A 17,494-nucleotide genomic window follows, 5' to 3' on the forward strand; every position below is an offset into this window, starting at 1 on the left:
CTGCAATGTCGCAGTGCATCAAGGTGAGCGGGCAGGCGAGGGCAGCGCACCCGCTCCGGCCTCCAGTCTCGCCACTTCCTTCTTGGTGCTCCCTGTCTTCTTCCCTAGGGCCTGCTTCCTTCCCCCCCCCCGTTTTTCTCGCCTTCTTTCCCTCCCCCTCCCAGCTCCTTGTTTTTACCCATGAAGCCTGTTTCCCTGTTTCTGAGGCCACGTGCTTTCTGGTTTGACTTGCTCTGTCATCTTCTGCCCTACCAGTCTGTCTGTCTTTTCCCTCACATGAGACTTACTATATTATGTTCTCCTACGTCATGGCTGTGAGAAGGGAAGAACTCACCTTTCCAATTGTTTCCCCTTTCCTCTTCTCCTGTATGTTTTCTGTGTCTGTGCTTCCCAGTCTGCTTTTGCACCCTGTTAACAACCTCAGGTGCAACGTACCAAAGACTATCTAAAATTGCTTTCGGTATTTGCAGAACTTGTTACTATACTCTGTTCTGGTAGTTATTGCTGTATTTCTTCCTTCCTGTACTTGATCCCTGTTGTCCCTTCCTTTCCCAAGTTTGAAAGTTATTTGAGGGGCTGCCAGGAGACAAGAAGGGTTTAGGCTTGGAAGACAGAGGGACGTAGGAAAGACTTAGCTGTCATGTGATTTCTATCTCTGCTTGCCTTTCCTTGAATGTCATTTGGCTGATGTTTCCTGGTAGATGAAGAGACTTCCTGTTGTGGTTCTGCAGGGGGAGGGTGCTGTTTGGAATGGCTGATGCTGGATTTGTTTGGCTTAGTTGAGGCTGGTTGGTTGGTTTCCAGCTCAGTTCAGGAGCTGGCATGTTCCCTCTGTGTGATTGTTTTGTTTCTGTCAGTGGGTTGACCCTTCGTGTGAGGCAGAGGAAGAGATGATTCTGCTGCTTACATTGTAAGAAGGGAAGTCATAACTTTTGCTTTATGGTAGCAGAAATAAGGAATAAGGTGGTAGTTTTTCTGTACCGATTCCGAAGCAGTCATATGAACTCTGTGACTGGCTTTTTGTCTGCTTATAGGTGGTGGACAAATTGGAGGAGACAGAAAATCCTAAATCCAGTTCATTATTCTTAATGCCTACTGCATGTGAAAATGCTACTTGTGTGTGTCTCATGCTTGGTCTTAAATTGTGCAGAAGATGATATAATATAGTAACTGGTTGTTCCAAGTATATACTCCCTTGTAAGTTGACAAGTAGTAAGGAATAATAGTAATTTAAGGAGATACGCAAAAGAATTACTGATTTCTTTTAACATTGGATTGAACACAGAGGGGAGCTGACAGGATTTCTGAAATTAATCTGGTTTTAAATTGGTTATCTGTTGTCTTAAGAGCTGAGTAATGTTAACCAGTAGGCTGACTGCTCTTGTGGTCTTAGGATCGTGAAGAACAGTAAAACATGAACACTTCTAGAAGTCATACCTGAAACAGCTATTCATTTTGCATTATCTTGGACATCTTCCTTTGTATCTAGAGCCTTGCTGATATTTTCAGTGAAAGAATTGGATGATAGCAGCAGTTGGAGCTGAAATAGCAGGAACAAAAGTCAGTTATAGAAAGTTCTTAGTATAGAGAGACGCACTTCAGTAGGTACAAGAAAATGAACTTTTTTTTTTTTAAGTCATATCCGAACCTGAATTGGAATCTGTCAGGAAGTATGCAAAGTACTGCTTGGTCTAAATCAAGAAGCTGTTGTAGAGATCTTAAGCAGAGCAGAACTGCATGTTTTGATTTACTGTACCATTGATGTTTTGCATTTTGGATTTGATGTGTCATGTGAACAGAAGTGGTAGAGGAGGCATGTCCACTCTTTTTGTGGCCTTTCTGTAGTAAATGTAGTAGTCCTCATGGTCAAAGCTGATGGTCTGTATTTGCAAACATTAGTATTACCCATAAAGCTTTATTAACTGCTTTGGTTTTGTTATTATAATTAATTTTAGTTCAGAGGTAACTTCATGTCAATTGTTAAGCCATTGGCAAGTTGTGAAGGACAAGATCTCTTCATGTGTTTAAAGAAGCTTTTGCATAATAGTGGAAGTATAAATGAAAGGAAGCCCTGAAGCTCTGTAAACACTATCACGATATATCAGAGCACAAACCTGTGATGGACTCTTCCAGGCTCTAGGTGTACTCAGTTACCCTGGCAGATACAGAAGTACTTCAACTTTGGTCTTTGCCCACCTTGTGTTGCCTTTGGATCTCCTTGCCAGCCCTGTCTCTGAATTGCGTTTTATATTTGTTTCTTACTCTGCATTGTCACTTGCTAACCTAAATGTATGACTGCACATTTAAAATCTTCCCTCTTAATAGCTAAAGAGAAATTCAGAGTCCCCCCAGTCTGTGGCTAATATAGATGCAACAAAAACAAGATGTTTTTTTTCTCATGTTAAAGAATTTTATTGTACAGTAGAAAGGGCTTATCAGAATAGTTTGGCCTGCAGGTACTTGAATAAAGTATTTGAAAATCTGACAACAGATCTTAATGTGTCTATGTGTATGTATATAATAGGAAATTATTTCATTGACTTTCCTTCATGGAAATAAAGCTGCATTAACCAGATGTTTTTCTACTACTGTTGCATTACTATTTTTCATCTCCAAGCTATCACAACATCAATATATTTGTATAGTATAACTACAACTTACAAATTTAATCTCAGCTTTCTTCATAACTTTAAATTAATCATATTTTTTTTTCTACTTACACACTTAAACCTGATTTTTGTATTTAAGTAACATATGATTGTTGAGAATTGAGTCTGACATCATATCTTTAATACTTTGGGATTATCTTTAAGCAAAATGTTTGGCTTTTTGGTTCTTTGTTACTTCCTACGTCCATACAAATATTAGAATATACTCATAGCACTTGTGTTCTTGTATTTTCATTCCCTCAATAGTTCTTCAAGTTGCTTGGTGTGTGCATTTCAAACATGAGCAGTATTGCCAAATTGCTAAACTCTTTTATTTTCTGTGGAATTTTGTACCAAACTCCTGGGCTTGCTTTTATATACTATAAGAATATAGATGACTGTCTTGCAGATAAATCTGCATGTCTGAAAATCTCTTTCCTAAGGGTTTATATTGTAGCCTGGCTCAGGTTGCAACTAATCTAAGCCCTGATGCTCAGTTCAGTTTGTATTTACAGCTCTGTGAATTTTCTGGGGTAAAAAAGCAAATTTTGTTCAGTTCACTATGGGTTTTCTGCTTAAGACCAGTTATTTTACATATAAAAGTAAGAAAACTAGATAGTAAGTGTATGAATACATGTCTTATGAAGAGCTCAGATTTGTTATTTACTTTTAGTTTTCTCTTAAGAAAGACCTCATTATAATGAGCATCCGTCATTTATAGTGAAGTGTCTCACCTGTTTTGCAGGTAAATAAATAGCAAAACAGGTCACATATGAAACATTGCTGCTTTGAATGGTTATGTTACTTTTCAAGCTAATGTGGGGTTTTTTCATTTAACAAGTTCTGCATAATTTTTAAAATGCAAGCTTGTTGTACTTAATTGTACTTTTGTGATAAGATTTCGTGTGCAATGTATGGATGTCAATTTGACTTTCTTGATAATTAAAATTATGTGAGATCAACTAATAGTAAGCTTTTTAAGTAACATATTATTAGTACTGCAGTGCTATTTATGTTTGCTGAAATATTTTGTCTTGTTCAAAACAGCTTGCTATGGAATTGTTCAAGTACCCACTGGACCATGGTTTTGCAGAAAGTGTGAATCTCAGGAAAGAGCAGCCAGAGTGGTATGTGTTTTGTTTATTAAGTAACGCTAGTTATAATCCTTGTGTGGATAATACTTACCCAAGTGTTGCAGTAACAGTAGAAAAGAGCTTTGCTTTCTGTTGTAATTAATCTAAATGCTGTTCAGAAAGATGATTTGTCTTATTATTTTTTTAAAGTGGAAGTATGTAATTGTCTCTGAAGTATTCTGACAGTTTCAGGGTATGGGATTTTTATTTTTTAGGTGGTGGGGTTTTGTTTTAGTTTGGTGGGGGTGGGTTATTTTTTTTTTTGTTTGGTTGGTTTTTGTTTGTTTGTTTTGGTGTTTTGGTGTTTTGTTTTTGTGGTTTTTTTCTTTTTTCCCATTTTTTTGTCCATGGTGTAGGTTTTGGTTAATTTTGTCAGTTTAACACTTATATAGTTAGGTACAGGAAGTAAATAAAATCTGTGTCCAATTTTCTTTTACAGCAGCTTTAGGTTGCCCCTTAAAAACTTCAGTCTAGGAACACTCCCAATAAGTAGTGTTGTTAATTTCGAAAACGAGTGCTTACTTGGAATGTGATACTTAGAATTGAAGAAGTATTTTCTTTCTGTTTTTTTTAATTTATTTTGTGGTAGATATTTGGGATTCAGATAATGCTTTTCTTTTTTTTACCATGTTTACATGAGGTTTTGTTTTGGTCATACTCATATGTTGTTAGAATGAGACTGGGTGATGTCAGGTATTTTTAGAAAAAGACAATCACATTTCTCCCTACTTGGCACTTCTGTCTTCCAGCAGAAGAGGAACTGAGAGAAGTGAGAGTATTTAGAAAGACTAAGCTGTTCCTTTGCCTCCGAAAAAAAATTTCATTGGAAGAGAAGGTGGTGCAGCATCTTAGAGCAGTGTGTAAACTGTTTCTAACCTTCATATCTGAAAACAAATGAGGAGTCAGAGACCAAATTTTCAGTTACTGTCAGTGGCTATCAGTATGTTTACATAACCTGTTTGCTGTACCTGTTTCCTTTTCTGATAGAAAGTGGTGTAGAAATGATAGCTAAACTAACTGTTGAATGAATTTTTGGCACAGGTCTAAGGAATCTCATGCCTGTACTTTTTCCCACTTTTTGCCACTAATGTTTTCATAATGCCCAGGATAATTGAGACTTAGTTCTTCCAAAGCAGACCTGTTGGTGGGAGCAAGAAGGGATTGATTATTGTATGCTCTTCAAGTATTCGTCAATAGAAAATCAAAACCCTTTCTAAAGAAAAGCTGTTTCTTTTCTTGGGGAGACCATCAGATGTGTAAAGTTTTAAGAGTAACATTTTTTAATGTTGCTGAGTTTGATGTGTGCAGGTTGAGAGCAAAGTTAAAAGTACGGAGGAGAGGGAAAGATGGCTGGTGGCTATAAAAGGATTTTCCAAGGGTATGATAGGGAATCCTCATCGTGGTTTAGAACATAGTTAATCCTGGCTTCTCGTGACACAAGGAATGAAAGAGAACTGTCCAGAGTTCTATAATAAAAAATGTCTGACTGCATTATGATAATTTCTTGAATTTACCAAGAGAATAGCTTTGATAGACTACTTTACTTTGCTGTTTGAAGTGAAGAAGGAATAGTGATAAACTTAACTGAATTCTCTTCCTGGCGTATTCTGTTCTTGTTTCCACAGTGCCTGTTCAGGTCAACAGGTTGATTATTGATTTTGTTTTGGAAAAAAAAAAAATCCCATTTGTAATGTAGTGTAGATTTGAGTGGTTCTCAGGTGAAACCAATTGCATGTGAGATATAACAGCTGAATTTTTAACAACTACTTGTATGTTAGTGAGTGAGAAACATAATGGCTGTATCTGAGGTGTCTTGGAGCAGCTCTTGACATTCAGAAACTAAACTCCAGCCCTGCCCTCAGTATGGAAACTGGAACTTTACAGTAAGCAGTTTACCAGACCCAGAAGTTTTGACATACTTGCTTACAGAAGTGTCATCACTGTATGAGACTGAAGCTTAGTTTTTCTTTTGGCCTTTTTGCCTATAAACAAAACCAGAATTAAATTAACCAGGTTACATTGACTATGCTTCTGCTTACTTTTAATCTTTAAAAAGACCTCAGTATTGCACTCAAGGCATATTTTTCCATGCTGATGCTGCGTTGTGTGTTTTTGGGGTGTGTGTTTCTTGGTTTTTTTTTTTTTTTTTTAAGCTTCAGTTGCTGGGCAAATAAATTCATTCTGATAAGCAACTGCAGTTAATTGCCCACACTAAAGTTAGTCTTGCTTTAACAATGAAAAAAAATGGACTACTCAGAAGCACATAATGCAAGTTGATGGGTCACCAGAGAAGGTCACTTAACAGCAGACCAGGACAGTTGGCTTCCCATATACTGTCAAGTGTTATACATTGGTGTATACTGTGTTCCCTTTCTTGTGTGTGCTGCTTCTAGGCTGGTACATACTGGGTGGGAGTGAAAGTGGTGGCTGGTTGACTTCTGCATGTTTGTTGGTGAGCTGAGAGCCACCGTCTTGGCTGTTGAATGGTCAGTTACTAGTTGGAAAGCACTGCTTTATACTGAATTTTGGTTCCAGCAGGGTCGCATTTTCCTGTGTGTGTGAAAGAAACTGACTTCATAAACCTGAACTGTTTGCATAATGGGTATATTGAGGTGACTGGTAATTATTTGACTTACTTTATAATCATGCTTATGTACGCACGTTTTAAAATCACTATGTAAGTTTTTAGCTATTGATTGAAAAATCTTAGTTTTCTGTAAATCAGCTCATTTATCTTAGCTGACCTGTGGTGAGCTGGGAATGCAAGTCTCTTCAGGATGGGTGGTGACTGCTCCCAGCTTTGCCTGTGTCAGCACCAGCTGTTGCTATCCTGCGTAGTGGGCTCTTTTGGCGTCTTCAGATGTACCTGAACTTCTGAGTCAAAAAGCAGGGCAAATACATATTGATGTAGAAAAAATTAATTTTGAGGTCTGTGTGAGGTTGTATACATATGGACTACTACATGAGGGACTTTGGGTCCTGGCTTGAGAAATTGCATGGTGTGTGTATGTTGTCCAAGGACTGATAGTTCTGGTACCCAAAGAGAGACTGGAGAACTAAGCTTAGGATTTGTAGCACAACTGTTGTTCAACAAGACTTTTCCCCCCATAATCCTGTTATGTGTCAAACATCTTCCTTGATGATCTTAAGAATAATTTAAACATTGTATATAGTGGGGTAAAAATAGACAATGTGTTTGTGGTTTACTACAAGCTATTACTCTTCATACTCCTCATGAAGGAGATGCAGTAATCTGTGTGATAGAGATACCAGGCAGCAGGGAGGAGTTCACCATTTGTATGGGTAGCTTGGTCAGGCTTTGTGTAGGTCTTATTCCTTGTGAATCCAACTTGATTATTCAGAGAGACCAGGAGACCTCAATACTGATTGTCAGTGTTAAGAATTATAGGAAATTTTACTACCTCAAAGCGCAGCTCACATGGTAAATGTGAGGAGCTCAGATGCTAAATGTGAGGTTGGATTGCTTGCATTGCAGGTGTATCACTATGCTGTTGATCTGTTTCACTGGAGTATGAATATTGTAAGCCTGTCCTTGCATCTGGAAAAATCACTTTGGACTTGGTACAACTTACTCTAATGTCATAACAGTGGTGTTTTTTTCACTTGGCATTTCTGTGTTAATTTTCTATAGTGGGGTGGCTTATGAAGTTAAATGCAGTCATGGTCCAGAACTGAGTCAGCGCATTTGTGTGACACTACAGCTTGTCTAATAATCCACCTGGATTTTAGTCCTTTAGTCCTTAGTGCAGTGGGGGCTGTGACTCCCTGTGGAGCTAGCTACATAAGACTTGAGATAGCATCCATCTGGATCTCAGCTCAATGTGGCATAACTGGAGTCTCTGTGTTTGCACATGTGTTTCTTGGAACTTCATGTGAAGACAAAAACACTCATTGCAGAATAAGTTTAGATTGTACAGTACTCAGTACCTAGATGTTCAGAGCAGTAGAAATGCAGCTATACTGTTTACCCATTTAAGGTATGTTGTGTGCTCATAGCGATAGGTTCCTGCTGGTTATTCTGCCAGACCTGAGCTGCACCTGCATCTGTTGCACAGATGATCCAAAGTCTGAACGCTTGAATTTTAATTTTTTTTTAAATCGTTAATATAACAAGAATTGGAGCACTCGCCAAATTCTGTTTTTTAAGTATCTTTTCTTCACAATTTTTTTTTTGTAGAGTTGCTCATAAGAATTGTTTGATCCGTATCTTTACACGTCACCCCCAGCATTTATGGTATAAAATAAGCATAAGTGCAGTATTACTTGCCTTTTGCCTAAACAGAAAGAGGCAAAGAAGGAGGAACTAGGAATGCAGCCTTTCAATATGCAGGCAGGCTTGTGATCAGAGCTCTGACACCTCTGGCTCAACAGGCTGCCTTCAGGGGAGTGGGAGCTCTGTACTTATTACAGCTACATCTGTAAACTAGAATGAATGTTGATAAATATGGTCACAATACAAGTAAACTAAACTTTATTTTAGAAGAGGAAAACTTGCTGGGTTTTTTTTCTTCAATTTGAAATACTGTCCACCAATAAAGACTAATAAACTCCACAGTCTCTTTGAAGATATCTCTTGAAATAGTTCTTAAAGAAATGTTGAAATGAATGTTTCTTTAATGTGTATCCATACTTTTCCTTAAAGGACACTTTTTGTAAGAATATTAGTACAGCTACTTTAAGAATATTGTAACTAATATTACTAGAATAATTGCTTTAGTTTTGAGCGCACTACAGAAAAGTTGATCTGTGTGCTTCTGTTATTCATCTGGCTTTTATGAATGACTGTGCAGTCTAGAAGGCATTAGGCATTAGTTTGTAGCTGGATATCTTGAATAAAATGTCTGCCTAAAGATTACTTAGGTAGAACATATTGTATTGGGTTTGTGTGACAGGGTTTTGTTAATAAGGGGGCTACAGGAGTGATTTCTCTGAGAAGCTTCCAGAAACATCCCCTGTGTCTGACAGAGCCAGTGCCAGCCACCTCCAGGACAGACCTGCTGCTGGCCAAGGCCAAGCCAATCAGCAACTGCGGCAGTGCCCCTGAGATAACATATTTAAGAACAGATAAAAAACCCCTGCTCAATAAAAACTGCATCTGGAGAGAGAATGTGTGAGAGAAAACAACTATGCAGATACCAAGGTCAGTGAAGAAGGAGGGAGAGGCGGTGCTCCAGGTGCTGGAGCAGAGATTCCTCTGCAGCTGGTGGTGAAGACTCTGGGAAGGCAGGCTGTCCTCCTGCAGTCCATGGAAGCTAACCGGGGAGCAGAAATCCACCTGCAGCCTGTGGAGGACCCCATGCTGGAGCAGGTAGATGCGCCTGAAGAAGGCTGTGACCCCATGGGAAGTCCATGCTAGAGCAGGTTCCTGGCAGGACTTGTGGACCTGTGTAGAGAGAAGCCCATGTTGGAGCAGGTTTGCTGGCAGGACTTGCGACCTATGGGGATTCCATACTGGAGCAGTCTTCCTATGGGACTGCTCCCCATGGAAGGGGGGGCATGCTGGAGCAGTTTGTGAAGAGCTGGAACCCGTGAGAAAGACTTAGGTTGGAGGAGTTGTTGGAGGACTGTCCCCTCTGGGAGGAACCCCATGCTGGAGCAGGGGAAGAGCATGAGGATTTCTACCCCTGAGGAGGAAGAGAAAACAGCATGTGATTAACTTACCACAGACCCTATTCCCTTGTGCTGTTGGGTGGGAGGAGGTTGTGGAAATGGGGAGTGACGTTGAGCTTCGGAAGAACTGAGAGGCGGGGAGAAGGTATTTTAAGATTCAGTATTTATTTTCTCATTATCCTTCTCCGGCTTGTTTGGTAATAAATTAATTTTTCTCCAAACTGAATCTGCTTTACCTGTGATGATAACTGGTGAGTGATCTCTCCCTGTCTTTATGTTGACCTTAAGAGCCTTTTCTTCAATTTCTCTCCCCTGTTCAACTGGGGAGGGGAGTGACACAGAGCTTTGGTGGGCACCTAGTATCCAGCCAGGATCAACTCACCATGGTGTGTCTTGGTGCCACAGATGGGGCATAAGGACGTCAAGATAAGGAAAGTAATTGGAAGAGGTAGCAGGCAAAAGTTGGAATGAAGAAAATTAGAGAGAAGAGTGGAATGATTGTGGAGACTTTGTGTTGCTCTGATTGTGGTGAAGGTGAAAATTTTTATTTTGCTTCTGTTGATTGAGTGGTGTGTGTTCCATTACATAGATGCATGTTTCCATTACATAGATGTGTGAGCGTTGTTTGCTTTGCATTTCATGAGTACGGGAAAATATTTTTTCCTGTGCACATTTTGTTGGTGTATGTAGTGAATACAGACCCATAACGTTATTGTACTGCAACTCAAAAGATGAGAGAATTGCTTAGCGCTGCAGTGTCTGGTCATCAAGGTTTGGAGTACAGGAAGTGCAGAAGGTGCTGCAGAAGTGCAGTATAGTTTCTGTGTACTTCCCCCATGTATCAAAGTGGGAGTATTAACACCATTTCTGACTGTGCTTCCTTCGTGCTTTTATTTTTCCTTTTTGTGTGCTGTTTTTCCTTTTTGTGTTTTTCCCTGCTTGTATACATACTTGTTACTTGGTTTCTAAATATGAGTCCCTGAACTTACCTGAAGCACTTCCCTACAGCAGAGAAAAGGTCTACTACTTTTCTTTTAAGTTTTGATGTAACAGGTACTTCAGTAAAGACTCTAAAGGTTCTGTGCAAAATTACTAACCAAAGCGAGACTAGAACAAAACATTTTCCCTTACAGGAATTGCATAATCCTTATGTGGAAATGTTTTATGACTATTTCTTTCATTGTATTCACTGGCAGAAGTCTCTAAAGTAAGCAAGGAGTTCCTCAACTTGTGAGAAGCCTTACTTAGAACTGATGCTAACATTTTATAAAAGGTAGGAATTTTTAGGATAAAGCTGTGGTGTGTTGCAGAAGAGCATTGAAGTGAACCACTGCATACTGTATTTTCTCCATGTAGATTGAATTGAGTCAGTAGCATACTTTCAGGCTGATAACAAAAACTTGGATGTTTAGTTGGAAATGCAGCCAAATGTGACAGGTGTTTCTTGTAGCCTTCTAATGGTTTCCATTAAAGATCAATGTGTGAATCTTAAACTTTATATATGTTTATAATTTGGATTCTTGCAACATCTAACAGGGCTTACTAGTCTTGAATATGTATTGGGAGATACATGGTTTTGGACTTCTGAAGCTGGAGTAGTCAGATCCTAATACACGTTTTGCGTTATCACTATGTTACATTGTACTCTACGTTATCTCACTTCTTCTGTTACCTTACATACACTGAGTGAAAGTATGACTAAATGTCACCTGTAGTACTTACTGAGTGGATGGTCTTGGAAGAATGTCGATTTGCATGTTGAGTGCCTCTAATCTTCTTGTCATAGTCTACAAATTTATTATCTATAGTAGATGTTTTTGACAGAGCTAACTGAATCTGCATATATTTTTATCTGATGCATTGATAAAAAGAACTGGGTTGAGTCTCTTTAATTTATCCAGGTATAAACCCCAAAATGCTTCAGGTAGTCAGTCTGTTTTTCTTCTACCTGTCAACCGTCTGCTTTAAAAAAAAGTTCTTTCCTTCTCCTGGGACAGATGACTCAATAGAGATGGGACAGAGACTTGGCAAATTTGTCAGCATCAAGAAATGGTTGTTTGAAGATGAAGATGACTTAATTTCTTAAGTTGTCAAGTTGCAGAACATAGCACTTTGGAAGAGAAGCACTGACAGCATGCATTCGTTTGCTCTATTAGTGATGTCAGCCAGTTGGGGATTCGTGGATGTGGCAGAAGATACTTTGATTCCTCTTGGTTCTTTGTTGTGGTTTATGAGCACTGGAGTCTGGTGTGAATCATAGGCTGGAAACATGGCAACTTTGATTTGCTTCTTTTTGGATATTTGATTGAAAAATTGTGTAGATAGCACCTTGCTGACTTCTGCTTCAGATCCTGGCATGGTTGCAAGCTATCATTTATAGAGCCATTTAGATCAAAATAGTGAAGATGGGTATGAGTTTATAAGTTTATAATGTCTTAAGATACCATAGGTTGAGAATATTGATAAAGTATATTGCTATCCTATTGTAGTTTAGAAACTGATAAATAAGAAAGTGTGGCTTTGGCTTTGTGGATAGCAGCCTCTTCTTTGGCTGGGCCATGTATTCCTAAAGCAGCTCATCCTTTTTACTGTATTGAGCAGGGGGAAAATGAACTTTTGACTTTTGCAAGTATTACAAAGCATGGATGTTAAAACAGAAATAAACACTAATGGGAATTTTCATAGTACCTAACTGATTTTAAAGAAAAAACACAAATCATCAGTAAAATAGCAGAGTAAAAACATTCGATATGAATAGATAGCCTAAGTTTGGTGTGAGTAGAGGTTCAGTAATTTTCAGCAGCTGCTGGAAATGCTTGTGAGTTTTATTGGACTTTCTGGAGACTTTAAGGGCTGAGATGTTGATCTTCCCTGGTTAATCTTTGTATGTTGGCAGTAGTGATGTTGCTTCATAGAAGATGGCTTGAAGTAGTGAATGGAAAGATATCACTGCATTCTGAGGGCTGGGGTAAGCTGTTGCCAGCAGATGTAGATGTGGTCAGTCTGGTGCACATCCTGTTCTTGTGCTAACTGCCTGTAAATTCACATCTATTGATAGAATTTATGCGAAGATCTAAATTTCCAGATAAAAATGTCTTGGCAGCAGTGTACTGGTTTGCACCACTGTGCAAATTGTCTGTGGGTTTTTCTTTTTGTTGTCTAGTCCTGCAAAAACTGTTCCTTTGTAGGCTCCGAGATACTTGTTTTTCTGTAGATAGCCTCTGATTAGCTAAATTTGAGTTAGGTTTTCTGTTATGTGTAATCTAGTTGTCTGTGGTTCTTAATTTCAATTAGCACACTTTTATTGAAGTGTCTTTAGAATATGGTATCTCTTACAGATGGAGCTATGTTTACATTGGTTGTTCAGTACGATATTTTTCTGAATCTAACACAGATTAATCATTAAAATTACCCCAATTTTTCCCAGGTTTATTAGGGGGGAAAAAAGAATTTTTCCTATTATCAGTGCTTTCATTTCAATGTACATGTGTTATTTTTTTTACTTCTATTTCTTTTCCTATCGAAGAAAACACACTAGGGTAAGAGGAATGTGGAAAGTATGAAAGGAAATTAGAAAATATAGGATTCTTTCCCGTGGAGAAAATGAAATACTAATTTCAAATCCTTTAGGGGAGAAGGAAAATAAATAACAAGAACGTTTTGAGCTTAGAAAATAATTTTCATCAAAAGAAGTGAATATAACTTCAGTTATGTATAGGTTGGATGATGTATGTACAGCATTGGCATAACTGAAACTCTAGACATGATTTTTAATAAACTTTGTGTTCAGAGCTGTTTTCTAGATGGTCTTTGTTTCTCAGAATATTTGTTTTTGACAGCAATAGGTATGTGCCTGCCAGCATTAAATTGTTGTGCATTAACTAAAATAACTACTCATGTCAAGATCTTTACCCTCATAAGCTAGTTTTTAAATCCATATTAAGATATTAGGGTATTATTATTATATTAATAAGGTATTATTAGAAGTATGTAAGACTACCTAGCATATTTGAAGTCTGTAGGATTGGGAAAGATCATCTTAGATACAATAAATTATATTAGAGGTCACTTCTAGAGGTGTCTTTTTTTTCTGGTAACACCCAAGGGTGAGACAAAATGGTGTGGAATACTAGTGAAGGCAGGTGAAGCTGTACCATAGAACTCGGGACGTGAGTACCTGGACGCAGTCAGTTGTGCTGCAGGCTTCTGCAGCTACTGATAAATGGGAGTCAGGACTGCTACGAGCATCATGGTCTGCCAGCTGGAAAGCCATCGATGAGAAACTAATCCTCTGATCAGCTGCTTTGCGTGCCTTTGTAAATCTGTCCATGTACTTTGGGGAAAGTGTGTTGAGTTAGTGCATTTTGATATACTCAGAAATACCCAGTAGCATGGCGTGCTGTAAAATAGATGTATTTGAAAGCAAATTCAGAAGTAAAGCAATAGAAGGATTTCTGCTTAGCAATTGACTCTTTCCTCCTAGGTTAATTTAAAAATAGTCATAAGAATTTGAAGGATTCATAGAATCCTTCATAGAAAAACTCTTAAAATTATTGAATCCAACTGTTAACCTAGCCACCACTGTGTTCACCACTAAGCCATGTCTCTAAGTGCCACATCCACATGTGTTTTGAACACTTTCATGGATGATGATTTTGCCACTTCCCTGGGTAGCCTGTTCCAATGCCTGACCACCCTTTCAGTGAAGAAATCTTTCCTAATATCCAATGTAAACCTCCTCTGGTGCAACTTGAGGTAATTTCCTCTTGTCCTATCACTTGTTACCTGGGAGAAGAGAACAACACTCACCTTTCTCTACATGCCTCTTTCAGAGAGCCAGAGATGTGGAGTTGTAGATAAGCTATTCCCTGAGCCTCCTTTCCTCCAGGCTAAACAACCCCATCTCCCTCAGCTGCTCCTCATCAGACTTGTGCCCCAGACCTTTCACCAGCTCTGTTTGCCCTTCTCCAGGACCTCGATGTCCTTCTTGTAGTGAGGGGCCCAAAACTTGACCCAGGATTTGAGGTGTGGCCTCACCAGTGCCAAGTACAGGGGAACGATCACTGCCCTGGTCCTGCTTCTTGTCCCGCTTGCCTCCTTCCCATCCTCTCTGTCCCCAGCCTGTAGCACTGCAGGGGTTGTTGTGACCCAAGGGCAGGCACAGGCACTTGGCCTTGTTGAACCTCAGAGCTCTGGCCTCTCCCCATCAATCCAGCCTGTCCAGATCCCCGTGCAGAGCCTTCCTGCCCTCCAGCAGATGAACACTCCCACCCAGCTCAGTGTGTCTGCAAACTGACTGAGGGTGCCCTTGATCCCCCCATCTGGATCACTGATGAAGATATTAAACAGAACTGGTCCCAGCACCAAGCCCTGGGAACAGCACTGGTGACCGGGCACCAGCTGAATGTAACTCCATTCACCAACACCCTCTGGGCCTGGCTTCCTGACAGTTTTCTGCCCATCCAACAGAACACCTGGCCAAGCCATGAACAGCCAGTTTCTGCAAGAGATGCTGTGGGAAATGGTGTCAAAGGCTTTATAAAGTCTGGGTAGACACATACACAGCCTTTCTCTTATCCACAAAGTGAGGTCACCTTGTCACAGAAGAAGATCGATCAGGTTGATGAATCAGGACCTGCTCATGTGGCTCAGTCTGATTTCCCTGGTTGTTCTGCATATGCCCCATGATGGCACTCAAGGTGATCTGCTTCATGACCTCCCCAGCACTGAGGTCAGGATGATAGTCCTGCAGTTCCCTGGATCTTCCTTTCAGCCTGTCTTGTAGATAGGTGGCTCAGTTGCTAATCTTCAGTCAACTGGGACCTCCCTGGTTAGCCAGGGCTGCTGGTAAATGGTTGAAAGTGAGTTGGCAAGCTGTTCTGCCAGCTCCCTCAGTACCCTTGGGTGGGTCCCATCCAGCCCCATAGACTTGTGGCTAAGTGGCACAGCAGGTCACTGCCAGTTTTCTTCCTGGATTATGGGGACTCCATTCTGCTCCCCTCTTCTGTCTTCCAGCTCTTGTTTTCACTAAAATGTGAACTAAAATTTGCAACAACAACAAGTGGATTTAACCATTCTGTTTGATTAATGATTAACAGGAGCAGCAGAATAAAATGTTTTGTCTGGCAAGTTTTAACTCCTGTTGATGAAAAAACTTGAGAGAGGTTGAGTGTTGGGTTTCAAGAACTGTTAACGCTGATTGTAACTCACTGTTTTGTTATTTGTAACTTCATGGATCACGTATTGCAGTCTTGTAGAGTTGTTTCTTTCAGTTAAATACTGTTGGGGCTTGGGGTTTTGGTTTTCTTTTCCTGTTGTCAAGCAGTGTGAAACAGTAATTCTGTGATGAAAATGTACTTTGGAGAATAAAAACTGTTCTGGAAGTGTGTTATGCTGGGTATATGCACCTTGACAGGGAACATAAGCTTCCAAACTGAGCATTTTGCGTATATGGCTGATTCGTGTTAAAATCTTGAAATACATGAATGTCAGGGAAATATCAAAACAAAGTTGAGCCTAAGAAATCTGTCTGTATTACTACCAACATAACATTAGACTGTTTCAAGTGTATGGTGTATTTCTTTATTTATTTATTTCTCTATTATTTAAAGTAAGGCCTTTGGTTGGACTTCCATTCTCATTTGTAGCCAGTGTAGATAATGCCACCTCCCAAAGAAGGTAGTTACATCCTTTATATCCTTTCCCAACTGCCTGTCTGTGTTCCTGTTATGTTTATTATCTGACATTTTTGTTTGTGAAACCTTATGGAAAGGTGGCTCAAAGAAGTAATCTGACTGAAAAAAACAGTACTTATTTTTAGGTTGCTGGTTAGGATTTCCATATAGTCAATTGAGTGCTTTTCCCAGAGGAAGGAAGGCAGTAGAAAGTACACATCAGGGATGGCCAGTGATCATCTTCTGGCATCACAGTGCAATTATGCTACCTTAAAGTGAGCTGGTAGTAAAGTCAGCTGGAACTGCAGCCTGATTTCTTGTCTAACTTTAAGGAACTGTGGTCTGTTTAATCTGCTGTAGATCTTCTTGTGTTATTTAGGTTAATGGGTCACATTGAAAAAAACGTTTTATTGCCTCGTTGCAATGCTGGGAATTCAGTCCTGCAGGATTTTACTTGGTTGACAGTCATTATTCAGGTGAATGGTTCCAATGGCCTAGCTTGGGCCACAATTCAGTAAATTACTTGCACAAGAATTCTTTGACCTTTGTTTTCTTATAACGAGAGACAGCATATAATGGATGTCTGCAGATGACGCTTTATGAATGTGCTCCAAATTTTTAGAACCCTGAGGGAAAAACAATGTTATAGTCCTATTACTATTTTTTTCCTTCTCTCTTGCTTGTATAGTCTTGTCCTTGTCTCTCTTTATCTTCCCTATTTACCATGTGCCTTTTGCTCTTTCCCATTCAACATGAATAAGGTAGTCTCTTGGATTAAATCAGCTTCTCTATGCCTTTCCACTTGAAAAATTGGTTATCCAAAAAGACTTGAATAATTATATTTGTATAATGTTACCTAATGCTGGTTAAGGTAGCTCTTAGTCCTGATTAAAATGGAAAGGCATATTTATCTAGAACAGAGGAAGAACACTTCATGTCACAAAGCAGTGGAGCCAAGTTGGATCGTAACTGATTCAGTATGGGAAGCTGGAATTAGTTAGTTCCTTGTTTTCCTTTGGTCTTCCATTCTTGCAACTTTTTTCTGATGAGTATCTTTAGTGGACACCTCCATTTTTGTTTTTTTTTTTTTTGGTTATTATTTCAGTTCTTTATTTCTTTTTGGTTATTTTTACTTTTTTAATAATGTTGGGGGAATAAAAAGTTTCTTTCTTCTTCTGCATGGATCTCTTATGCTTCTGACTTTAGTTCTCTGCTGGGTGATGTTTTAAAGACTCCTCAGGAGGCAGTGGGTTTTTCATCAGACACAGGCAATCGCAATTCGCCTGAATGCTAAGGTTATAGGATCAGTCTTTGTTTACTTAATTAAGTTGCTGCTTATGTAGCTCATAAGTGAGTTGTGTCAGTCACGCTGTCAGACTCTTCCAGCTTCACAGCTTTGAGATTGGTC

At 39.3% G+C, this 17,494-nt stretch overlaps 1 protein-coding gene across 4 annotated transcripts in view; it reads left to right on the plus strand.

Moving 5' to 3' along the window:
• The window catches only part of MLLT10 (myeloid/lymphoid or mixed-lineage leukemia; translocated to, 10), a 127,943-nt gene continuing 110,449 nt past the window's right edge, over nt 1-17,494 (plus strand). For 2 of the 4 annotated variants that reach the window (XM_008639308.2, XM_017741440.1), the window contains exons 1-2: nt 7-23; nt 3,696-3,775. The gene's annotated coding sequence lies outside the window, so the exon portion shown is untranslated. Of the gene's footprint in view, nt 24-3,693; nt 3,776-17,494 lie in introns of those variants that run through there. The other 2 variants (XM_017741441.1, XM_017741439.1) reach the window with 2 other exon arrangements.

The sequence above is a fragment of the Corvus brachyrhynchos genome, unplaced genomic scaffold (assembly GCF_000691975.1).
Source record: "Corvus brachyrhynchos isolate BGI_N302 unplaced genomic scaffold, ASM69197v1 scaffold167, whole genome shotgun sequence".
In the NCBI taxonomy this organism is placed as follows: Eukaryota; Metazoa; Chordata; class Aves; order Passeriformes; family Corvidae; genus Corvus; species Corvus brachyrhynchos.